Below are 26,851 nucleotides of genomic sequence, written 5' to 3'. Positions count from 1 at the left end.
GGTGTGAGCTTGCATCCGGGAGATAGAAGGTTCGAATCCCACTGTCGGCAGCCCTGAAGATGGATTCCTGTGGGTTTCCATTTTCACACCATGCATATACTGGGGCTGTACCTTCATTAAGGCCACGGCTTCTTCCTTCCAACTCCTAGGCTTTTCCTGTCCCATCATCGCCATAAGACGTACTTGTGTCGGTGTGACGTAAAGCAATTTGTAAAGAATAAAAAATCATATTATTGCATGAATTTCCTGGAGCTACGTATAACATTACTCAAGCATGTAAACATTTTGCTGGTGGGAAAGAGTTCATACATTCTACCCAGCATATCGCCCTCAGTGGTTAGCAGGCAATAGATCGTCAGCAAACTGCTCTACATTTGGAGAGAACAGTCAGTAGGTTAGCAGTCCGCACTGTAGGGGCGAGAAACTGGTTTATCCTGTGTCTGCGTGTGTGGGTTAGTGCGAGCCTAAGACTTATGTAAGAAGTATAGCCGGCCTCTTAAATCAAAAATAATATCATTACACATTACCAAGTTTCTCTGCGGGAGACTGCTGCAAGTTGAAATTTTACCCCTGCCCAACTGCACGCACGGAAAGTGCTGTAGTCTGAATCACGCCCTACTTGTAATTGACCCACATTAAGCCTCACACATGGCCACGTCACGTAATCTCTGCTCCTCAAAGGCCTTAATTAAGAAGATATTCAACGTTAAAATTAAAGAAGTCATCGGTCTTTTCCGGCATGCATTTCACAGAATAAGTTTGAGGTTTTTCAGAGTAACATACCCCATTTCTTGTTCAAAGAACGATCTGGTTGAGTGGCTCAACTTGGCAGATTCAACCTCATATCAGACCCGTGGTATTTGAAGGTAGTCAGATACGCCTGCCTCCTATTTCTAGATTTACCGGCATATAAAATAATGTCTGCGGGAAGAAATTCTGGCACCTCGACGTTTCTAAAAGCCGTAAAGCGGTTCGTAGGACCTAAAACCAACAATATTATTTTGTTCAGAAATTCCTTCTAGAATCAGGCTTACTTTTTCACTATTTCTAAGTTCAGTCAGTGTCTGACGTGTTTATATTGAAATCTCTGCATTTCTCGGTGCCACAAATTCCCCTCCTTTGAAATCTGCTGAGAGCTTTATCAGGCTAAGGTTCAGTTGAGTCAAGTGCTCACGTGTTTAGTGCTCAGTGTATTGTGCTTATGCCATTTTCATTACGTTAGCGTGTGTATATACATAATACCTCCATAAAGTGCAGGAAACCTTGTGCGCGAACACTCTATGACTCAGTGCGGGTGACCGCTGTCCGCATTACTGCAAAGTGCTTCGCGGGAGACAGGCTCGCAGCGCGGGCGACCGAGCCAGTGACAATCTCCGTCATAGATAAAACAATGTCCTTGTATATTATGTAGGTGGCTGCGATTTATAGCTTGTGAGGCAAATTTCATTTCTTAAATTGTCAACATTGTCATAACAGGAATGGCTGGCTGGAGTTCAATATCTGGATTATAATTCTGTCTTTGATTGTCCATTTTCATACGGAATTACTCCGATATCAGCTTCTAGCATTTAATATTTTCAGGGTTATGTGTCCCTGTGTGTCGCTAACTCCTAAACCAATAACATTTAAATTCTAGACACATATTACAACAATGAAAGGAAACCGCTGTGACAAAGCAATAGAAAAATCTGACTCATTTATTGAATTAAACACACAGTTATTTCTTTACCTTAAATTTGCTTAAATAAATTTAAATATTTTTTTTCTAAAACCGTACCTTGTACTTCATTTAGTTAAGTGAGCTCATAATAAATGGTGAAAGTAGCTCTAACAATTTCAAAGCTTCATCCTCTGAGATTTCAGAGATGAAGGAACATAACGGCCAGAAGGGGCATTCCAACCCGCCTTTAGGTCATCGAATGGAACGTTCTTGGCGATGTAAATAGTTTACACCGTCCAAGGGCCCAGCATTTAATCATTTCCGCCACATATACAACTCATAATAAGTACCCTTTCTATGAAAATGTGGCAGAAGGAAAGTAAATTAATAATTTTGTGGTGCCTAGCTCCGCGGTGCAGTCGGTTAGTCGTTTCGGTTGTGTTTTTATGGGAGTAGGTTCTATTCTGACTGAGCCTGATAGCAATTGAAAGAGATTAATTGTGACAGCTATGTATCATTGGCTTCAAAGGGTTAAAGATTTAATGTGGGACGAAGCTGGAATATCTGATATATTTTGAAAAGATGTACACCTACAACAGAGGCGCTCAGCAAGAAACAAAATATTACTATCAATTTTAAAGCTACATCCTTCACTGTTCCATTTTTTGAAAACCTAAATGCTCGATCAGTTCACTTTGCACCCCTAGGACCTGACACTGCCATGGACCAAGCAAGTCAGGCATTATTAATCGTGAAGCTCCCTCGAAAAGAAACAGTTTTATTATACTAAGTATAAAATCTTCTGAGTAGAGTGTATCCTAAAAGTGGCCGTGTGATCTGCATGGGGAGGGACAGGTCTGTAGAGGCAGTGCTCCTGGTACTAGTATACGATTCTGCCCGGTATTGGTCGGGTGTGAAAATAAGAAATCACAGGGAAAAATACTCAGGGCTTTCTTTAGTAAGGATCACACCCAGAAAATTCTGAACATGACACATGCCGAGGAGGCTATAGACTCTGTCAAAGAAAAATACACAGTTCTGGACCCTCAGGAAAGCAGCTCAATGTTGACAATTATCCTAGGTAAATAAAATATAATAAAGTATGAGAATATATTTATTCCGAAAAATTACAATCCTTTTCTTAATCATCGTTATTCAGTTCATTAGATTAGCAGTTTTGCTTTTTTTCTACCACTAAGGGTGCTAATGTGAGTCAATGCATTCTGAACTTTTTTAAAGTTTGATAGAGCTATCCAAGACCCATAATTTGAAACCTTCGTGCCCTTCAACTTTCGGCACAATTGAGGAAATTGCTTAATTGTATGTTTTTCGTAGCATGGGGACCCGTACTTTGCCTGATAAGAAATATTTTCATCATGTTTTGAATTGTATTCTGACTCCTGTAGCGGTTAGCTCTTAGACAGAATATAAAGTGATGGTCTATATAATTTAATATAATTTAGGGGTAAATTCACCCTCCTTGTTACATAATGATTATTGAAAAGGCAACGTTTCACCTTGCGTGCTAAGACATTGCGTGAGGGAGGGTAAAAGTTATTGTTTTAGTTCCATTTTATTTCTCACTGAGGGAAAGTAGCGTGTGACAGGAATATTTTCTTGTTTCGAAGGAAGAGAACGAATATATTATTTTTCTACATTAATATTAAGGAACAGTCAGTGAATAATACTAGTATATTTAGAAAATTATCACAAATAATTGCCTTCGTTGTGCTTTTTGCCTCTGAGGTTACAGTGTTGCAATCTTAACCTAACTGATAGAATGTAAACTTCGTAAGATAAAGGTAATGAACTTTAAAAGGTTCTTCGACATGTGATTCGTGAGGAATTGTAAAGAACAATTCAATTTTGACGACATATTCCTATAATTTAGTAGACTGATAAATAAGAAGCATTCTGAAACCTCTCATGAAAGTCATTCGGTATATATTTCCTTAGAAACTAAACCTAATGACGGTACAGCTATGGTGAGACTCTACTGACTAACGTCTGCCTCCATTGGAAACAGTGCAACCGATCGGTGATATGTCAAACAATCATCACTGATACGCATTTAGGGCTCTCTCCCAAGTGGCGGATTCCCTATCAATCTTTACCTAGTCTTTTCTCAAATAATTTGAAAAATTTATCGAACATTTCACTTGATATATTATTGTATTTCCTAGTTGATAAAGTTTGGTCTCTTTCTCTTACCTTTAAAAGCTTCACTCAAATTTATTCTTCTACTAATGTCATTCCACGCCATTCCTCCATTCACAGCTGGAAACAAATCGCTTAGTTGAAGCTTCCCAGCCTAAAGTTTAAAACAGTTCCGTAACACTAATCTTTTGTCGGAAATCACTCAGAACAAATATTGTTGCTCTCCTTTGGATCTTTCCAGTTCTCGTACCAGTTAATCGTGGTGTGGGTCCCATTCACTGGAACCATACTTTAATTGGCGTCTCACCAGAGAATTATACGACTTCGCTTTTACATCCTTACTACAGCCCCTAAGTACCCTCACACCCATATGAAGAAAACACTGATTATTATTATTATTATTATTATTATTATTTGTTTCGGACTTCTACCAGAGTAGCGTAGTCAGGATCGACCAATTTGTTGTGTGGGAGAGGGAACGGTAAGTGACCGGGTCAGTGATGGAATGAATGAAGCCCCATCTAGCGGCGAGGATAGCAATTGTGCCGGCTGTCGAAGCCTGTCGCACTCCTCTGGAGCAGTGATTAATGGCTGACAGATGGAATGAAATATGACAAGGAAAACCGGAGTACCCGGAGAAAAACCTGTCCCGCCTTCGATTTGTCCAGCACAAATTTCCCATGGAGTGATCGGGATTTGAACCACGGAACCCAGCTGTGAGAGGGCGGCGCGCTGCCGTCTGAGCCACGGAGGCTCTGCAGAAAAGGCACTGATACAAGTAAATTATGTTGACATTCAGATTGCAGTACATTAGAAAACCTTACATTGAAATACAGAACAATACGATCAATGTGAATAGTTTTAAAGCGAATGGTATGTTCACTTTGCAATGTAAAATACAGCCGCCTCTGTGGTGTAGTGGTTAGCGTGATTAGCTGCCACCCCCGGAGGTCCGGGTTCGATTCCCGGCTCTGCCACGAAATTTGAAAAGTGGTACGAGGGCTGGAACGGGGTCCACTCAGCCTCGGGAGGTCAACTGAGTAGAGGTGGGTTCGATTCCCACCTCAGCCATCCTCGCAGTGGTTTTCCGTGGTTTCCCACTTCTCCTCCAGGCGAATGCCGGGATGGTACCTAACTTAAGGCCACGGCCGCTTCCTTGCCTATCCCTTCCAATCTTCCCATCCCTCCACAAGGCCCCTGTTCAGCATAGCAGGTGAGGCCGCCTGGGCGAGGTACTGGTCATACTCCCCAGTTGAATCCCCCGACCAAGAGTCTGAAGCTCCAGGACACTGCCCTTGAGGCGGTAGAGGTGGGATCCCTCGCTAAGTCCGGGGGAAAAACCGAACCTGGAGGGTAAACAGATGATGATGATGATGATGATGAAATACAACTTTTGTGGCTTCTTAGAAAATGGATTCAACAGATGTATTGGTTCTACAATTTTGTCTGTATGAATATTCAAGAGAGCCAACACTTTGACTCGACCTTCACTTGCTTATTGTCAGTTTATGTGTATTCTATTTCGTAAAAATTCCTTGTAGGGGGTCCGACTCGTTGGCTGAACAGTCAGCGTATTTGGCCATCGATTCAGAGGGTCCCGGGTTCGATTCCGGGTCGGGTCGTGGATTTTAACCTTAATTGGTTAATTCCAATGGGTGTATGTGTCGTCTTCATCATCATTTCATCCTCATCACGACGCTCAGGTCGCCTACGGGAGTCAAATATAAAGACCTGCACCTGGCGAGCCGAACCCGTCCTGGGATATCGCGGCACTAAAAGCCATACGGCATTTCCTTTCCTTGTGGGGGGGGGGGGTCCTAACCCCCGAGTAACCCCCACTTGGCTACGTACCTGAAGGGCCACGTTTGACAATCTTAGCAGTATTTTCAGCCTTCTCTGCCTTTAGACGACGATGGTTAGACTCAGTTTCTAACGATATGAAGATAAGAGGTATGGAACTAAATTTGACCACACCACTAGCTGCAAATAGAGAATTGTGGGGACATTAAATGTTTAAATTTTAAACAATTCACAGAGGCTTGCAGATTGAGTGCTGAAACGCATAACGGACTACAATGATGATGTATTTATGTATGTTATTATTATTATTATTATTAGTAGTAGTAGTAGTAGTAGTAGTAGTAGCAGTAGGTAGTAGTAGCGAATTCTCCCCATGTTGGAAGACGTTAAACAAATAACTCAATCAGTTTTCTGTGGGGGTTCCTTTTGTTTTCCCAATAGGCTTTCATTCATTCCGAGAAGGCTTGTTTACGTTCATCCGATCACTTTGATCTGTACTGTTTTTGTTGTGGATGCTCTGATGTAGCTTCCCAGTTGTTTACTTTGTGTCCAAAAATGTCTCTTTCTTGAATGTCTGTTGAACTTATGTTTGCGTTTCTGAGGTCCTTTCGAAGTCCGTTAAGCCAAGGTGTTGAATTCTTAAGTGAGGTTACGTAATCTGTCAATCGATTTTCTGGCAATCTACTGAGATGACCGAAGAATTCCATTCCCCTTTTCCTAATATCAGTTTCGATGTTTGAGAACTTTTCTGTTGTTTTGATTGGTTGTAACCGTCTTGGGTATACCTAGCTCCTAACAGCATCCTACCGGGCGAGTTGGCCGTGCGCCTCTACGCGCACGGCTGTGAGCTTGCATCCGGGAGATAGGGGGTTCGAATCCCACTGTCGGCAGCCCTGAAGATAGTTTTCCGTGGTTTCCCATTTTCACTCAGGCAAATGCTGGGGCTATTCCTTAATTAAGGCCACGGCCGCTTCCTTCGAACTCCTAGGCCATTCCTATCCCATCGTCGCCATAAGACCTATTTGTGTCGGTGCGACGTAAAGCCCTAGCAAAAAAAAAAGATCTTCCTCTCTTTTTTTTGATTTCTTCAAGTTGTTATTTTCTGTTGAGTGGTAGTGTTTCACTTGCGTTGTATTATTATTATTATTATTATTATTATTATTATTATTATTATTATTATTATTATTATTATTATTATTATTTACGATTGCGGACTTCACTCGACAAACGGTCCATATTTGAATCAGTTATTTAAATTCGTACTGTGTGCTCGAAGGAATGTGATAACGAAAGCAATAGTGTTCCTTTGTTGAAATAATTCGACAGTAATTACTTGGAGCTTGACTTACTTTCACTTGAAACTCGGTAAAATCAACAGCGGAGTACATTCGTCACAGCCAGTAGAGATGTTACTGTCTTCCTTCCGGCTCTACATGCTTCTTGAATATGCTAAACTAACTACCGCTACCATAACGTACATGTTTGGTATGAGGAAATAATTGAACTTCCTTGCTTCCCGGAAGTAAGGAGCATTCTGACGCATTTCCACTCTCACTTCCCTCTATCGACTATTGCCAGTCGATGATGTTTCTCTCAACCGATACTGCTTCTGTCAGGTAACTTGAATCCACTGCTACCAACAACAACTAATTTCAAATTAAATAGGTGCTCGAAATTCGCTAAGGTCGTAACACTGAAAGAAGCGTTCTGACAGTTCTTAGAGGAAGGTCCGTTTACTGCTTGCCTGGGTGGAAAGAAGGGAGTACGGACTATGGTTGCCATGGAGATAAGCCTGCTGGCCAGCTCGTGTTACTTGGAGTTGCCAAACCTCTCACCTCTGAGCGGTCTGAACGAACAAACAAGTGAGCCGCAAGCGAAGGGAATGTGGCAACACCGTACAATGCTCCTCCATCCAGCCCTATTTGTAAGGACGCTTCTTTATATATCACGAGTATGGTATTCCTCTAAAGGTCAGGTTTTTCTTTTCATGTTTTCACTCCGTTCCCTAAAGGTGTAAGGTGTAAGGTGGGCCATTTTCACGGTGACGCCTTCTCCTGGCCAGTAGACATGTGGCGGTGATATGAAGTGAGGTGAAGGAATCGGCTGTAGTCTACGAATAGGAACCGTCCCGGAATTTTCTTGGAAGTGAAAGAAACACTGATGCTGCTTGCTGCTTGTTGTTTTAAGGGGCTTAACATCGCAGGTCATCGGCCCCGGTGAGAGAAACAAACCGCTAAAAACTACTCTCTTTAAACAAAGATTTACATTAAATACTTTAGATAATTTTCCTATTTAATGCAATTTATGACCCTGTTGTGGTTAAGTGAACACATTTCCATTAAAGTGAAACGAATAACAAATAGTTTGATAGAGCCTCGCTAAATATTCAGAAACCTGCTTCATGCAGAGGTAAAGACATCGTTGAAAGTAGCTTACAAAGAAGCAGTCACTGGATTCCTTTCCGTTGTGATTCCAGCGCTAGCCGCAGGCAGAAATTCCTCGTTCTCAGGAACGAAATGACCCGCATTTAACCGCTTTCTATCCGTATTTTATAGCCCAATTTCCATGAGTAATTTCGTCTTTATAAGACCATCATTCCAGATCATTTGAACGTGTTACCGGTCACTGTATTGCCTGCAGAGCAATTATTACTCGAGACATAAGAGATATACTTAGAGATTGTTGTGCAGAATCTGCTAATTGTGGTGTTGAAATGCAAGATATTATTAAACAGTTCGTTTCACTCATAATTTATTCTAGAATGCCATTTTATCTTCTATATCTGTAACTATGAACTTTCTAAAACGTAGCTTTGTTATCACCAAGAAATCTCCAAACGAAATATTCATTCCAGAGATTAGTATGTTGGCAGTATAATTATTCAACATAAAAAGTAGTTGTTCAGAAACTTCACAATAGTTGATTCAAGTCAAGAAAGCATTTGGTGGTGAGATAAACAAAAATTCAGCTTCGTACAGGCCATAAAGGCCCTCGGAAGTGGATGGAGGTGGGGGTGTAAAGGATTCCACTATCCATAACCTCGGCACTTGATGGGTAGAGTGGTTAGCTCTACGTCGGGCCCCCTTTAGTCTCCACAAATTAACCTGGTATACATATCTGTCATAAGCCGAGTGAACCTCAAGGCCTATGCAACTCTGGAAGTGGAAATCTCATTTCTGAATTTTTCGACTTCCTGATCGAACCCACGTCCTTCAGGTAAACCGATCACGCTTTTACCATCTTGGCCAGGCAGCCCCTAAGATAAAGAAAGATTGTTCCTCTTTTAACTGTATGTGTTTTTATAACCAGTTGAGAGTTGCTCGGTTAACTAAGCAGCAAAACATCTACAAATAACATTAACTTATAACAACTGAATCCTTACTGAATCGCTACTGCTAACAACTTACATTGAGAATAATTGTTGAGATGAGACTAATACTATCATTTAGATTTTAATTTTAATGGTTGTCCCGCAGCAATTTCAATTGTTATTGGGGAGATAAACCTGACAAAGTTTCCTGAATCTAGCACGTGTGGTCTCTCTGAGAGAGCTACAGCAGGTAGCTTATTCAACAGATGACAAGCAGTTGTCGGGAGAATGAATGTAAGGCGGAGAGGACATCATAGGTCGGGGAGACATGGCGAAAGTTACCTTATGCATATCTATAAAAATACTGTCACGACATAAAAATATACAACTTTAAATGCAAAATAACAGCATGAATCAATTTCAACCATCATTATCTTATCCCTCATTCATCTTTAGAATTTCACAGCACCCATAAGCCCAGTATCTAAGGCAACACAATTGTAAAATGGATGACGAATTTATTTTTAAAATGCGTTCTGCCGTTCTTACGTGTTGCTCCAGGAAACAAGCAATCATACATACATACAGACAGACAGATCAACAGAAATAATAATAATAATAATAATAATAATAATAATAATAATAATAATAATAGTAATAATAACAGATGCTGGAATTTTGTCCATCAGGATATAATTTACTTTCCAGTAAATCACGGGGCTGACATATTAGTCACCTTCAAATACCACCGGACTGAGTTAGAATCGAACTTTTCAACATGGGTTCAGAAAGCTGGCGCTTGAACCTTCTGAGCCATTCAGCCAGGCTAACAGACATGCAGAAATATGGGAGATAAACCAGTGGTTCCTAAAGACTAGAAAAATTTATTTTCATCAGAAAAACATGAACATTTTTAATATACAGAGAAAAAGTAAATGTTATTGCTTGAACTTCTCTATGGTATATAATGTTTAGGATACATTCAGTTCAGGATGATGTGATGTAAATAATCACCTGTGGATCAAAGCTATGTATGTCACGGATTGAAGTTTCTCTAGATATTAAATAATAGCTTACGATCCATTAACTCGGTACCACCTTTCTCCATCCTCGTGTAAAGTGACATAAGGAGAGGTCTCTAAAGGAGAAACTAGATCTCGAGAGCGCTACAGTGTTGGGAGCGGCTATACTTACAGCTTAAGTTTTATCTCTGCTTAATTCAACAAAACGAAAATGCTGGAGATCGTATCACTAACTAAAATCAAATCAAGATTCTAGTTTTACGTGACTGTAAATATTGTGATCTAGCCAAGGGAACTCTAGTTTCATGTGGTTTTCGAACGAAGGATGTAAGCTGTTGATATCGCTATCATAATTACACGTGGAATACGAAGCAGAAGGACGCGAATTTAATTTCAAATAGGTGGGGTTAGAACAGCGGCTGCATTTCTGAGAAGCCAGTGATGATGTCACTCGGCTACCACGCCCCTGTTTCACTAATTATCATTGTCTTCTACAGTTGACAACAACCAAACAAACAAAACCAAGAGTGAAATTACGCAGCATGGTTGCTGTTGTTGTTTTTGTTTGAGTTATCAGTCGATAGACTGGTTTGAGCAGCTCTCCATGCCACCCTATCCTGTGCTAAACGTTTTAATTTCTACCTAACTACTTCATCTTACACCTGCTCTGATCAGCTTCTCATATTCTCACCTTGGGCTACCCCTAACCTTCCTATCGCCTACACTTCCCTCAAATCCAACTGTACAAGTCCTGGGTCTCTTAAGATGTGTCCTATCATTCTATCTCTTCTCTCTTCAAATTTAGCCAAATCTACTTTCTCTCACCATTTCGATTCAGTATCTCTTCATTCGCGATTCGATCTACCCATCTGACCTTCATCAGTCTTCTACAACTCATTTCAAAAGCTTCTATTCTCTTTCATTCTAAGCTAGTTATGGTCCATGTTTCACTTCTATATAATGCCACGCTCCAGATGAATGTATTCAAAAAGATCTTACTAATACCATATCAATGTTCAAAGTGAGCAAATTTCCTTTCTTATGAAATGCCTTCATTGCTTGCGCTAGTCTGCGTTTGATGATCTGCAATAATCGGCAGACAGCTATCAACGAAGGTAACATAGATAACATCTCCATCAGCAAGCATTTTAACGTCTGCACACACCAAGGCGTGACGCGGGAAGCGGGAGCGCGAGCGGGAGCGGGAGCGAAACCTACAGTCTCGCGGTCGCTGCGAAGTTCGTCCTTTACATTACGTCCTTCATGGCTGCCTGTTTGAGGAAGTTCGTGATGGTTTTCTCACGTTCAGTTGCTTCCAGGAGTGAATGTAGCAGGCGGTGCCGATACTTTCATTTTAGACATTCCAAAACGGCCTGATCCAAAGGTTGTCTCAAACTTGTTACGTTAGGGGGAAAAAATAATGCACGAATTCCATCACATACTGGTTTCATGTTCATCTGGACGTGGCCCTGAGTTTCCCAGCAATAAGAAAATGAACACCGACAACCTGTTTTCCAGTCATTGACCGGGTCAGGGATGTGATGAATGAAACATATATAGGCTGTTATTACAATGGGGTCGCCACTCGCAAGGTGATTTATTAATGAATGATAAATGCTATGAAATGATAATGGAGAGTGTTGCTGGAATGAAGGATGACAAGGGAAAACCGGAGTACCCGGAGAAAAACCTGTCCCGCCTCCGCTTTGTCCAGCACAAATCTCACAAGGAGTGACCGGGATTTGAACCACGGTATCCAGCGGTGAGAGGCCGACGCGCTGCCGTCTGAGCCACGGAGGTTCTTCCCAGCAATAAAACTGCTTTAATAGGCAGACTTGGTCTCAGTAGAGGGGACCCACAGTACGGTGACATGGCGGAAATACGCAGGGAATAAAATGCTGTAGAAAAAATCATTTTAAATTTACGAAAATAAAAATGCTTTCCATGTGTTGCTCTTTTATACTTCTCCTTTCGCTATAATGAAATTTCTGGTTTTGTTATAATTTCTCCCAGTGTCTTGCTTTCATATAATTGCTTGTCGTTAGGTAATTTATGTTTTCATTTAAAGTCGTTCCCATAGTTTTGTGAGAATATATATCCACCGGGATATCTAACAACTGATATTTATTTGATAATAATAATAATAATAATAATAATAATAATAATAATAATAATAATAATAATAATAATAATAATAATACATAACAACAGTGTATAGATAGTTTTAGTGTACACCACACACGTGTCTGGAAGTTTACGAACGGGGAAATGTATGCAAAGTGAAGTCACAAACACTGGTAATTAAAGAAATTGTACTACCAGGTATACGTAGTTCTTTTCCTATTTCATCCCACAACATATACTTCTTCCCTACATTCTTGTAATCTTCATTACTCATGTCGTAAAACAGTGGATGTTTCTTAACGCACTCTGTCAATAGTTCAATCGCCATTGCTACTGTCACAATGAATGGGGGGCGCGGGAAAACGCTGCATGCAGCGAACTGAAAATGGTTTGCAGCAATCCCGCCATGTAGGCGGGAGAGTGACGCACCGGTGTGAATGGATTCATATCCCGCTCTACTCATGACGGTTCGCGACGGGATCGTTCCCGCTCCCGCTCCCGCGTCCCGCGTTGGTGTGCGCAGGTCCGTATCAATTCCTGTATTCAGAAGATAATAGGTTAAAGCCTACCATCGTCAGCCTGCAATATGACACTCTGTAGTTTCCTATTTTCGCGCTACGGCCGATGTTATGATGCCATGGCCGTAATTTTCCCTTTCCTATCTCAGTGTCATAGAAAACGTACCTTTATTAGAGTGACTTTAGATAGGTAATAATAACAATGAGTAGAGCTGAGTGTCGCGCTGGTTTGCTAAGTCTATATTCGCGAGTTCTATCCTCGCTCCGTTTGGTGTTATCTGAAGGTTGTGAAATACGCCAACCTTTTATATGTATGAGGGGCTGCCTCGCCGAGGCGGTAAAGGCGTGCTCGGTTCACTCGGAAGGACGTGGGTTCGAATCCCTGTCAGGAAGTCGTAAAATTTAAGAAACGAGATTTCCATTTCCGGAGGTGCATATGGCCCTGAGGCTCACTCAGCCTACACCAAAAATGAGTACCAGGTTAATTCCTGGGGGCAAAGGCGGCCGGGCGTAGAGCTAACCACTCTGCCTCATCACGTGCCTAGGTTAACAATGGTGGAAGCCTTTACCTTCCACTCCTCCAAGGGCCTTCATGGCTTGTACAGAGGTCACTTTGCTTTCTATATGTACGTTTACAAGTATGTGAAAAAACACCTGTAGGACAAAATTTCAGACGTATCAGCTTCTCCGAAAATCCGTAAGATAGTTATTGTTACGTGAAATTATTATTATTATTATTATTATTATTATTATTATTATTATTATTATTATTATTATTATTATTATTATTATTATTATTATTATTATTATTTAGGCAGAATAAAATATAATAGCCTCTAGTTATGAAATTCATTTCTCGAAGACGGCATATTTACTAACTTTTTGACATCTCTTCAATTGCTACAGACATTTAAGAAGGCAGGGTGTCGGATTTCTGCTCCGGAGTAGTTCCTTCATGTGCCAGGTCTGTACGATCTGGAGTTATTGAATTTAGACAACCTCAAGCGCCCTGACCCGTTGTAATGAAAGGAAAAAGACAATTACTTATTGACTGGGTCATTGAGGTTGTTTATCGTGGATGTTAAAATTTTGACAGAGCGATCTGTGTGCCAGATAATTTACAGAGATACTGCAATTACAAGCGATCACGGTGAATTCACCACGTTTGGTCGCTTGTATGTCAACTGCGGATATCAGTGTACCATTTAGTAATTTTCAACAGGCTGAGCGAACCTTGTTCCAATCCTCTGAAGGAGGAACTGACCCACAAACTTACATAATCGAGACACCTTATTGTTATCAGGAAGATTATTTGAAGCTTACAAATTACTGTAAGTTGGAAAGAGGAACTGGCAGGAATAACATTTATAATATTAGAGAGAGCCAATTGACCTCACACGTAGAAGTAAGTGGATATTGCATAAGTCTTTAAACTTTGTTAACAGGTGAATGTCCAAGGCTAGCCAACGTCAGGCGTTCCATGCTCATTTACCTTGTAATAATTCACGTATTACCGCATTTGACTTTAATACACTTTCTGTACAACATAAGAAGACCGTTACAAACTGTATTCACAGTCTGGCTATTTACACAGTGCGCTCAATGGAAGAGAAAGCGCTTTCACAACAAAAGGCCGACCATAAGAAGATTTATTTTCGACTTTTTTACGTCGCACCGTCACAGATAGGTCTTATACCGACGATAGGATATGAAAGGACTAGGAGTGGGAAGGAAGCGGCCGTGGAGTTAAGGTACAGCCCCAGCGGTTTCGTAATTTGAAAATTACCGGGCAAGTTGGCCGTGCGCGTAGAGGCGCGCGGCTGTGAGCTTGCATCCGGGAGATAGTAGGTTCGAATCCCACTATAGGCAGCCCTGAAAATGGTTTTCCGTGGTATCCCATTTTCACACCAGGCAAGTGCTGGGGCTGTACCTTAATTAAGGCCACGGCCGCTTCCTTCCAACTCCTAGGCCTTTCCTATCCCATCGTCGCCACAAGACCTATCTGTGTCGGTGCGACGTAAAGCCCCTAGCAAAAAAAAGTTTGAAAATTGGAAAACACGGAAAATCATCTTCAGAACTGCCGACAGTGGGCCTCGAACCCACTATCTCCCAAAAATAAAAAATAAAAGAAAAACAAAAAGAAAAACAAAAAGAAAACGAAACATATAAAAATAAAAAAATTAATGTCCGCTTCTGTTGTGTACTAGTTATTGTGATTAGCTGCCACCTTCAGAGGCCCGTGTTCGATTCCCGGCACGCCACGAAATTTTAGAAGTGGTACAAGGGCTGGGACGGGGTCCACACAGCCTCGGTAGGTCAACTGAGTAGAGGTGGGTTTGATTCACACCTCAGCTCTCCTCCAAGTAGTTTTCCGTGGTTTCCCAATTCTCCTAGAGGGAAATGCTGGGATAGTACCTAACTTAAGGCCACGGCTGCTTCCTTCCCTCTTCCTTCTCTACCACTGATCTTCATAGCAGGTGAGGTGGCCTGATCCCCCACACCAGTTGTATCCCGAGACCCAAAGTCTCACGCTCCAAGACACTGTTCTTAAGGCTGTGGAGGTGAGATTCCTCGCTAAGTCCGAGGGAAAACCAACCATGGAGGGTGAACGGATTAAGAAAAGAAAATCTCCCACCTCACAGCTGCACGACCCTAAACGCATGGCCACCTAGCTCGGTACCCATAAAGTAGGTAAATAATTTTCAAAAAGATACAGTGACACATGTTCATATGATTATTACAAGACCTCCATTCACGATAGAATATTTACAAAAATACATCGAATCTATCTGAATTAAGGAAGAGAGTAGTAAGTTATTCATTTGGCCACGGCGTATAAGATTTAGCAAGGTATTACACGTTGATTAGTTTTAAATGGAGAAAACGTACCCAGTAATGAGGATAGAATATGTTAACTCTGAAGTAATTGAAATTTTTACTATAATATAGTCACGTAAAATAAATTTCATTACATCCTTGATGTAATTTTAAAGTTTCACTGCATTAGTTTCTAGTTGGAAGGTGAATCGACTTGCCTTCCTGTTCCGTATCCCATCAATTATTGTCATGTTTGGAATTTATTTAAATATTACTACTTCCTACTGTGCCAACGGCCGTAGCCGTGTTGAAACACCGGATCCCGTGAGATCTCCGAAGTTAAGCAACATTGGGTGTCATCAGGAGTTGGATGGGTTGCCACGCGCTGTTGGTGGGGTCGGTAAGGGAATGGAGGAGCGGAAAGAAACTAACCACCCTACCGCACGTAAACTCTGGCTCAGGAACACCTCTGCGGAGGTTCGGGCCTGCCTTCGGACAGAATAACCCTTACCTACTTCCTACTGTAAAGTTCATTGCTTTAAGGACATTAGCTCGTTGAGGATAATATCTGGAGAAAGTGTGGGCTCAAATTCGTCAACCTTGAGATATCTTTTCTTTGGTTTCCCTTTACAATTCTAGGGATATGAAATCTAAGGAAGACACTTGCGGACATCTTAAAATTGTATATGTTCTTTAGGCCTAGGGGTTGAGGGGAAAGTGGCCGTGGCCTTAATTAAGGTACAGCCCCAGCAATTGCCTGGTGTGAGAATGGGAAACCACGGAAAACCATGTTCAGGGCTTTCGTTTCCTATGGGCTGACCATTTCTTTCTCATGTTCTATTTTTATCTCGTTCTAATTTTAATGCTGTGTATATCCTGTCAGAGGGACTGCCTGGCCGAGGCGGTAAAGACGTGCCCTGTTCATCCGCAGGGAAGTGGGTTCGATTCCCCGTCAGGAAGTCGAAACATTTAAGAAACAAGTTTTTCTACTCCGGAGGTGCACGTGGCCCTGAGGTTCACTGGCCCTTCACCAAAAATGAGTACTGGGTTAATTTCTAGGGGCAAAGGCGCCCGCGCGTTCACCTAACCACTTTTATCTTCCACCCCTCCAAGAACCTTCATGGCCTGCACTGAGATAACTTTGCCGTTTTACATCATGTCAGGACGAAAGGTATCACCCTCCCCTCGTGGTTTAAAATTCTAACTCCTCTCGGAAAATACGGCGAAGAGAAGTTGATCGTCTAGGAATGTATTGGCAAAATTTGATTTTATTATAAAATCATTAAAAAATAATCCTTCTTCCATTTATCGTTAATGTAAGAAACTTTTTGGGCCTTTTCTTTTTTCAGCGAGAAAATGTCATAGTTATCAGAGGAAATGGCCACGCTGTACCTCCAATGTCCAGAGTGAATCTTGGATGGTAACTACAAAGACCTCTGGCTATTTCTCAAGGTGGAATATATGGAAATGCAGTGCTTAAGTGTCGGCCCTTGCCAGCAACAGGCATAATTACCGCTCAAGTGACTTAAGCGAATGTGGAAGTGCCCCACCTTGAGTTTGCACGGGGCTCGAAGGTCATCGTCATACCACAGCCCACTTTGGTATCAGACCAGACCAGACCGCTACTCCCTGAGCTTTGTTCTGGACAAGGACGAACAGTAGACGTGACACAGTCGTTGCATGGAGCACAAGATCCAGAACATGAAAGAGAAGCCCTAAACTCACCAACGTTTTCACACTGTTAAATTTCGGAAGAATACAGCAAAAATGCTACTTCAAAATCGCCTTTTTCGTCTAGTACGAGAGATATAGGAGTACCAGTAGTAGTTGAATTCATCGTAGACTTCGTTCCGTAAATGTGCGAAAGCACACTAGCTCTGTTATTTTTAAGCTTGGCTTTTACAGTTATTGGTATAATCATTTGTGTGGACGATAGCCTATATCTCCATAGTAAATGTTAGTCCACCGAGAAAGTGACCGCGTGGTTTGGGTCACGTGACAATCAGCTTGTATTCGGGAGATAGTGGGTTCGAATCCCACTGCGGCAGCCGTGAATATCGTTTTCCGTGGTTTGCTATTTTCACACCATGCAAATGCGGGAACTGTATCTTATTTACAGACGTGTGCAAATTATTAGAATAAATGATAAAACTAACAGTAATTCACTTTTAAAGTATAATTATAATAATTTATCAATATACAATGACCTCTTTAGTACTTTGTGTGCATTCCCTTGCTTTTTATAACCATTTGGATCCTCTTTGACATGAATGACACAAGGTCCTTGCACATTTTCTGAATTTCTTCATCTCGATGCCATATCTATGATGTTTTCAATGAGGCCAATTCTGGTTATTGTTCTTTTCCTCAGTCTTGACTTCACAATTCCCCATAAATTTTCAGTTGGGTTGCAGTCTGGGCTATTACCAGGCCAAGGCAATGTCTTTATACTGTTTTCCTTCGAAGAATTTCTTAACAGACTTGGCCTTATGGCATGGTGCTCCGTCATGCATAAAAATGCAATCTCCATCAGGAAACTAATCCCTGATCTGAGGCAGCAGGCGGGTTCGAAGCACCTTCTTGTACTGATTCTGTTCCATCATGCCCTCAACAATGTATAATCTGCCACATCCATGAACTGACATGCAACTCCATACCATCACTGAAGTTGGATGTTTAACTTTCTGTGTGGTACAGTTTGAAGAAAACGCCTCATCAGCAGTCCTTCTCACATATTGGCTGCTTTCCTCGGACACAGAAAATATGGACTCATCAGAAAAGATTACCTGCAAGATATTAAGCACTTATTGGAATGGCTTTTTCAACAGAATTTTTTGAAAATATAAAAAAGTAAATCAGTAGAGCTCTGACGGAATTTTTGAAAAAAATCCACTTAACCCATGAGGATGAAGTTACTTCTTAGCAAACAGTAAATTATGGGATATATCATGTTGCTTACCTTTTACCAATTGTCTTTAAGCTCATTATGCATTGTTTTTGCACATTCCAGCCATTTCTTAGCCATGGTAGGTGTTATTTTGGCTTTATTTCTCGGCTTTCTTGCAGGAAGTCCTGCAGCACAAAGACTGCTTCTGACAATTGATGGAGATATTTCAACTCCATAGTTCTTTATTTGATTGTTCAAGTCCTTACTGGTGCTTCTTCGATTCATCTTAGCCATTTTAATCAATTTTCGTTGCATATGGGGGCTCATTATCGGTTTTCGACCACATTTCCCCTTACGTTTGACTGCACGGTTTTCCCCTGATTTCAATGCAGAGCTGATTCTACTAACCGATACTTGCGAAAGATTCAATTTCCTAGCAATATCTTGTTGGGAATATCTACCTTCCTTTAATAAACATTCAGTCAATGCCAATTTATGGGGAGAAAGATCTGTTTTCTTAACCATAACTTCACTTTTGCAAGAAGATACAACTTCAGTTCACCACTTCAAAAACTCACTAAGAAACAAATCCAAAACCCAACTTTATCCCAAACTTGGATTGTACAGACATATATAAACAATATAAAACACTTCTAGGCTTCAATTCTGGCATAGGAACTCAACACTCAACTAGAAAAAGCTACGGAAACCACATTCAACAATTGCCACAACATCAGCTGATTCGATAAGCAGTATTAGAAACCTCTACAGAGAGGGAAATAATTGTCCCTCAGATATCCCAAAGGGCCATCAGTGGACTGCATGAACCAAAGAATACATAAACAGGTTGAAACATACTTTTACATTCATATGTATAGAGATTTTTGTACTAAATGTGGGAAGAAACACAAAATTCATGCATTATTCTAATAATTTGCACACGTCTGGTTTGGGTCACGTGACAATCAGCTTGTATTCGGGAGATAGTGGGTTCGAATCCCACTGCGGCAGCCGTGAATATCGTTTTCCGTGGTTTGCTATTTTCACACCATGCAAATGCGGGAACTGTATCTTATTTAAAGTTACGGCCACTTTCTTCCGGCTCCTAGCCCTGTCCTATCCCATTGTTACCATAAGATATATGTATAGCAGTGCGACGTATAGAAAGTTGTTTAAAAAAAATAGTCACCGAATTATGGTACATTCTTAAGAGCAAAATATTGCTGATAGTTACCCACATAATATAATCTAATTTTCAATACTCTAAAAATGTAAGAAGTAGAATCGTACAATCCATATACTGTGTGAGGGCATTTTGAATTGAAGCCATTTAGGTCGCCCGCGTGTCAGTTTAGACGTTCCGTTTAACTCAACAAGATGGCAGATAAACGGATCTCTGTTCGGCTCCTTGGGTGAATTGCGAACGTACTGGTCTTTTATCCATTAAACTGAATTATTTAAATTAATTTATCTCCTTGATTTTCCCATAGACTGTTTTTAGCGCTGTGGCTGAATCTCTATACTTTTTATTAAGTCTACTGAAAATTTTTTATTTGAGATACGGAAGATGTATATGTAGTATCTAATAAATATACCGGCACCTCTATACATAAATATGTAACTCAATATGATAATCAATTATATTTTTTTTACAAACCTCAATGTACTGTGATGAATATAATCTCAGGCGTTATAGAAATATTGTTGTTAACATATGCTAATAATTCTAATGTTTAACAATCTTTTCTCTTTCTTTTTAGGTGAGTGAATGTTGACTATGCAGCACTTCAGATCACAGTATGTATGTATAATAATAACTACATATTATATTGGGTAAAGAGTTCAAAAACGAACTTAAAATAACCCCATAGCAATACACCTCTGAAGGGCCTTGGCCTACCAAGCGACCGCTGCTCAGCCCGAAGGCCTGCAGATTACGAGGTGCCGTGTGGTCAGCACAACGAATCCTCTCGGCCGTTATTCTTGGCTTTATAGACCGGGGCCGCTATCTCACTGTCAGATAGCTCCTCAATTCTAATCACGTAGGCTGAATGGACATCGAACCAGCCCTCAGATTCAGATGAAAATCCCTGACCTAGCTGGGAATCGAACCCGCGGCCTCCGGGTAGGAGGCAGGCACGCTACCCCTACACCACGTGGCCGACCGTATGGAGTACAAGATGAATATCAATAAGCACAAAACAAAATTAAAGGAGTGCCGTCGAACGAAGTTAAGTGATGCAGGAAATATTAGATTAGGAAATAGACGTCTTAAAGGAAGTAGTTGAATATTGTTACTTGGGTAGTAAAATAACTAACAATGGCAGAAGTAATGAGGACATAAAATGCAGACTAGCACAAGCAAGGAATAGCTTTCTTAAGAAAAGAAATTTGCTCACTTCGAACATTGATATAAAAATTAGAAAGACTTTTTTGAAGACTTTCGTCTGAAACGTGGCATTGTACGGTAGTGAAACATGCACAATAACTAGTTAAGAAAGGAGGAGAATATGAGCTTTTGAAATGTGGTGTTACAGAAAAATGCTGATGATGAGGTGGATAGATAGAGTCATGAATGAAGAGATACTGAATCTAATTGGTTAGAGGAGATCTCATCATCATAATCATCATCATCTGTTTACCCTCCAGGGTCGGCTTTTCCCTCGGACACAGCGAGGGATCCCACCTCTACCGCCTCAAGGGCAGTGTCCTGGAGCTTCAGACTCTTGGTCGGGGATACAACTGGGGAGAATGACCAGTACCTCGCCCAGGCGGCCTCACCTGCTATGCTGAACAGGGGCCTTGTGGAGGGATGGGAAGATTGGAAGGGATAGGTAAGGAAGAGGGAAGGAAGCGGCCGTGGCCTTATGTTAGGTACCATCGCGGCATTCGCCTGGAGGAGAAGTGGGAAACCACGAAAAACCACTTCCAGGATGGCTGAGGTGGGAATCGAACCCACCTCTGCTCAGTTGACCTCCCGAGGCTGAGTGGACCCCGTTCCAGCTAGAGGAGATCTATTTGGCTAAATTTGATGAGAAGAAGAGTAGAATGATAAGACACATCTTAAGACACCCAGGATTTGTTCAGTTGGTTTTTGAGGGGAAGTATAGGCGGTAAGAACGGTAGGGGTAGACTAACGTATGAATATAACAAGTAGAAATGAAAAGGATAGCACAGGATAGGGTGGCGTGGAGAATGCATCAAATTAGTCTAATGGACTGATGACTCAAACCACTACATTATATCGTTATACGCACACTAATCGCAACACAGAGACGTTAATACTAGGATTCTAATAGTATTTTGATAAAATTCACTTCATGTGGCTATTATCATTCTATTCTATTTCCTTCTAGCTTGCGAAATGTATGTTTGTGCTTGTCCCACCATTCTTCTCATCATATTCAGACAACACACCACACTACCAACAACCACAGAAACACGCAATAGGCATTAGGAAGAGCGTCCAGCCGTTAAACAGGGAAAAATCCACCCCGCGGGTATGGGATAAGCGGAAGAAGAACACCGAGCGTAGAATATTCCTAGCAATCCTCGGACTCTTTGGAAACAACTTGGCGAAGGAAGTACAATTCGATGGATCGCTATCAGTATTAATGGGGCAGAGGATTGTGGAGGTCCCCACTTAATTATCGGATATTTGCAGACTGAACGCTGGAAGGCCAAACAGTCTATAATGAAGATATTTGATGTAATTACCTGCAGTGTTAATAAAGTGTAAATTGAGTCTCTTTCATTTGTATACATGACACCCTTTGAATGATGTACTGAATAGCCTCAGTCCCACATTCGCAATGTAGGGAAGGAATTTTATTCAAATTTTGGAGGATATCCCTACCAATGGTGATGATGTTTGTTGTTTAAAGAGGCCTAATATCTGGGTCGTAGGCCCCTAATGGTACAAGATGAAACGAAACGTAATGATAGATAAATGTATCCACTGAATACAATAAAATTTACAAAAACAAATTGCTCAGTGGATCTAATTCGTAATGCCTTATTTCCTCATAAAATTAGATTAAAATAGGTTAAGGTATTTCCTTTGGAGTGATATCATATATTTCATTCAAATTAAAAAGTTGAAATAACACATTAAAATACACAAAAACTTAAGACAAATGCCATCGAATAACACGTAGTTAACAGCAAAATAAACATATTTAAAATCCACTTTTAAGCACGATAAAGTAGGAATCTGTCCCTCATAAAACAGATACCGAAGTCTGCTGACTGCTGGTCATCTCGCAGGATGTGGGAGTGGTACTCGGATGTTTTAGACTACGGTGCAAATCGACCAGGTCCGCGCACTCCGTAAGGATGTGTACCACGGCAAGTAAATACCGGTGGAGGGGGAGCTTCTCCCTTCAGCAAGTAGGAGTGCGTTTCCATCCCCTGGCTGCCCCGAAGACGACATAATAGCACTGCTTCTCCTCGAGCAAACCGAAGGGAAGTCTCCCGCACCCCAGTAGCCCGTTGGATCGTTCTCAGCTTATTTGGAACAGGTGTGTCCTGCCACTCCACCTCCCATTGATATCTCTACAAACTCCATGCTTTGACTTCATGCAGTTTAAAACTGAACACGCTTTTCAAGGAAGATAAAATACAGGGACCTTTTTTTGTGATACGAAGCTCTTAAGTTGAAAAATTTAATAATACACTGACTGACAGAGCAAATGCAACACCAAGAAGCAGTGGTCAGTACTTTATGCCAATTGCAGGGTAGACTGACGTCACTGAGGTATGCTCATGATGTGAAATGCGCCGCTGTGCTGCGCACGTAGCGAACGATAAATGGGACACGGCGCTGGCGAATGGCCCACTTCGTACCGTGATTTCTCAGCCGACAGTCATTGTAGAACGTGTTGTCGTGTGCCACAGGACACGTGTATAGCTAAGAATGCCAGGCCGCCGTCAACGGAGGCATTTCCAGCAGACAGACGACTTTACGAGGGGTATGGTAATCGGGCTGAGAAGGGCAGGTTGGTCGCTTCGTCAAATCGCAGCCGATACCCATAGGGATGTGTCCACGGTGCAGCGCCTGTGGCGAAGATGGTTGGCGCAGGGACACGTGGCACGTGCGAGGGGTCCAGGCGCAGCCCGAGTGACGTCAGCACGCGAGGATCGGCGCATCCGCCGCCAAGCGGTGGCAGCCCCGCACGCCACGTCAACCGCCATTCTTCAGCATGTGCAAGACACCCTGGCTGTTCCAATATCGACCAGAACAATTTCCCGTCGATTGGTTGAAGGAGGCCTGCACTCCCGGCGTCCGCTCAGAAGACTACCATTGACTCCACAGCATAGACGTGCACGCCTGGCATCGTGCCGGGCTAGAGCGACTTGGATGAGGGAATGGCGGAACGTCGTGTTCTCCGATGAGTCACGCTTCTGTTCTGTCAGTGATAGTCACCGCAGACGAGTGTGGCGTCTGCGTGGAGAAAGGTCAAATCCGGCAGTAACTGTGGAGCGCCCTACCGCTAGACAACGCGGCATCATGGTTTGGGGCGCTATTGCGTATGATTCCACGTCACCTCTAGTGCGTATTCAAGGCACGTTAAATGCCCACCGCTACGTGCAGCATGTGCTGCGGCCGGTGGCACTCCCGTACCTTCAGGGGATGCCCAATGCTCTGTTTCAGCAGGATAATGCCCGCCCACACACTGCTCGCATCTCCCAACAGGCTCTACGAGGTGTACAGATGCTTCCGTGGCCAGCGTACTCTCCGGATCTCTCACCAATCGAACACGTGTGGGATCTCATTGGACGCCGTTTGCAAACTCTGCCCCAGCCTCGTACGGACGACCAACTGTGGCAAATGGTTGACAGAGAATGGAGAACCATCCCTCAGGACACCATCCGCACTCTTATTGACTCTGTACCTCGACGTGTTTCTGCGTGCATCGCCGCTCGCGGTGGTCCTACATCCTACTGAGTCGATGCCGTGCGCATTGTGTAACCTGCATATCGGTTTGAAATAAACATCAATTATTCGTCCGTGCCGTCTCTGTTTTTTCCCCAACTTTCATCCCTTTCGAACCACTCCTTCTTGGTGTTGCATTTGCTCTGTCAGTCAGTGTATAACCATTATTCATCAAAACTGAAATAACAATAATTTCCTGCGAATATGCAATCCCAGTAGAGCCGAGCATCTGTTGAGAGGGGATTGGGGAGGACTGTGTCGTGCCTGCGATTAAAACCCCAGATCCCAGTCAGGAATCCAATGCGGGACTCCACAGTCAAGATACTGATCATTCAGTCGTGGAGACCGCGGAGAAGACAGTTAACTATTTTAAGAGAATGATGTCTCGAAGGTAACCGGCCAATGCGTATGCTAGTCAGATCTTCACGAATGGTAGGCAGATATAGTTTGACCTCTCTCCTGAATCTTTGGTGAAAAGCAGGTTTGAGATTGTTACGGTACAGTTATTGCACTACTCACTAACACCACCACCACCACCACCACCACTATCACAACCACCACCATAGTAGATGGAAGAGGCGAATCTAGCTCAAGTAGTGGACGCAATGCCAGATACATTTAGGGGTCCCTTTGGTCACCAACTCATGTTTCCAAGTTGAGAGCCCGGGATGGTACCCCTTTCAGTCGCTTCTTATCATAGTGTTCATATAACATGAATATATTCAATGCTCCTACCAACAAGAGAAATAAATAAATAAATAAATAAATAAATAAATAAATAAATAAATAAATAAATAAATAAATAAATAAATAAATAAATAAATACTGATAATGTTTCAAGAGATCCAATTCCTTGGCTGAATGGTCAGCGTCGTGGCCTTCAGCTCAGAGGGACGCGAGTTCAATTCTCGGCTGGGTCGAGCATTTTAATCGTGTTTGGTAAATTATTCTGGTTTCTGATTGTCCCAAGACTCTCCTTTTCATATTCAGACAAGACACCTCACTATCAAGAGACACGCAATAGTGGTTACATCCCTCCACAGAATTGATGTCAGGAAGGGCATCCGGCCATAAAATAGGGTCAAATCTGGATGTACCAAACAGTTCGCACCGGCGACCCCACATGTGTGAGGAGAAAATAGGTAGAAGGAGAAGAGATCATTTTTAAAGTAGCACTTCATGATCTTTGTTTATTTTCAGACTGCACTGATTACCATCCTCATGAGAAAGATAAACACGTTGAACAAACTGTGAAACTGAAAGTTGTGCTGCAAGTTCTTTTTTCAAGCACTAAAAGGATTCAACGTGAGAGAGGAACAATAGAAGATTCCGTTACGTTTCTTGGCGTGTGTGAGGATCGTGCTGGGACAGATCCAAGATCAGGACACGACCTGCCGAACATCTAGTGCTATTGGCCCATCGGCGGAGAGGAAGGATCGCAGTCGATTTACATCGGCCTCTACTTGCGTGGGAAATGTGGGCACTGACCACTCCCTAACTGTCATTCCTCGCGTCTCTGGAAACTTTAATCCACCACAATTTGTGATACAGTAAGGATTGTCAGATATTTTTCGTAAGAAATAAGGAAACTTCCTGATTTTTTGCCAAAAGATAGGGAAACCGACAATTTTTGAATTTGAAATTCCTAATCTGTAACAAACTTCGTTTTCTTATTAAGTTGTATTCTTAATGTTAGATTACTAAATTATTCCGAATTAACAAAAGCATGCAAAGTGACAAATGTCCATATTGTTATACACAGATTGGTTAATTATGAAGATGATAACACAGGCAACAGGTTAAAATGAATATGTAATCACCCTGGAGGGTAAACAGATTAAGAAGGAAAGAAAGAAAGAAAGAAAGAAAGAAAGAAAGAAAGAAATTGTAGAACTTATCTTCATAATGTCCTGCTTTGTCTCCACTCCATAATAATAATAATAATAATAATAATAATAATAATAATAATAATAATAATAATAATAATAATAATAATAATAATAATAACATATTTATTGCAGCCAAATAGCCATACAGAAAGAGAGAAAAATAATACATTTATATAAAATGTACTCGCGCGCTTGCGCCTTGGATTGCATATTCTTTAATAGTTTTTGTTCTTTTGATGCAGAGTTCTACGTGGTAACGTTCACACATGCATCCACATAGTTTGCACTTACATGTCTCTGTCGGTTCATGGTATGAGGTGTTGGTACAAATTAGATGGTGGAAACCATGTACTGCCAGTCTTATGAATACGTGCCTCATCTCGAAGTTGGATATTGTCCATGTCCGGTCTATCATGGCCCCAATTCCAAACAATTCTGAAGGAATGTCTTCTCTTTTTTTGCTGAGTGTTGCAAGGAGATTTTCTGATGCTCTGGTGTTGGGTAGAGTCAGATATGTTCTGAAGTCTTCAACGAGGAAGGATTCTCGAGCTAGGAGGTAGACGAGTCTTGATCTTGTAGTCTTGGATACACCGATCGCTCTTTTTATGTATAGAGCTTTTACTCTTTCTAGAGAGGATAGGTTGTTTTCTGTGAGGTACGGCCATATGATTTCAATCCCATAAGTTATTATAGGCATGATTTTTGATCTAAATAGTGCCATCGCCGTCTCTA

The 26,851-nt window shown here is 41.7% G+C and overlaps 1 protein-coding gene across 1 annotated transcript in view; it reads left to right on the top strand.

Moving 5' to 3' along the window:
* Cht7 (chitinase 7) overlaps nucleotides 1-26,851 on the top strand; it is a 340,104-nt gene that overhangs the window by 58,793 nt on the left and 254,460 nt on the right. The gene's annotated exons all lie outside the window — the stretch shown is intronic.

The sequence above is a fragment of the Anabrus simplex genome, chromosome 6, assembly GCF_040414725.1.
Source record: "Anabrus simplex isolate iqAnaSimp1 chromosome 6, ASM4041472v1, whole genome shotgun sequence".
In the NCBI taxonomy this organism is placed as follows: domain Eukaryota; kingdom Metazoa; phylum Arthropoda; class Insecta; order Orthoptera; family Tettigoniidae; genus Anabrus; species Anabrus simplex.
Note: the sequence above shows the minus strand (reverse complement) of the source record. Positions and strands in the feature narration are given on the sequence as shown.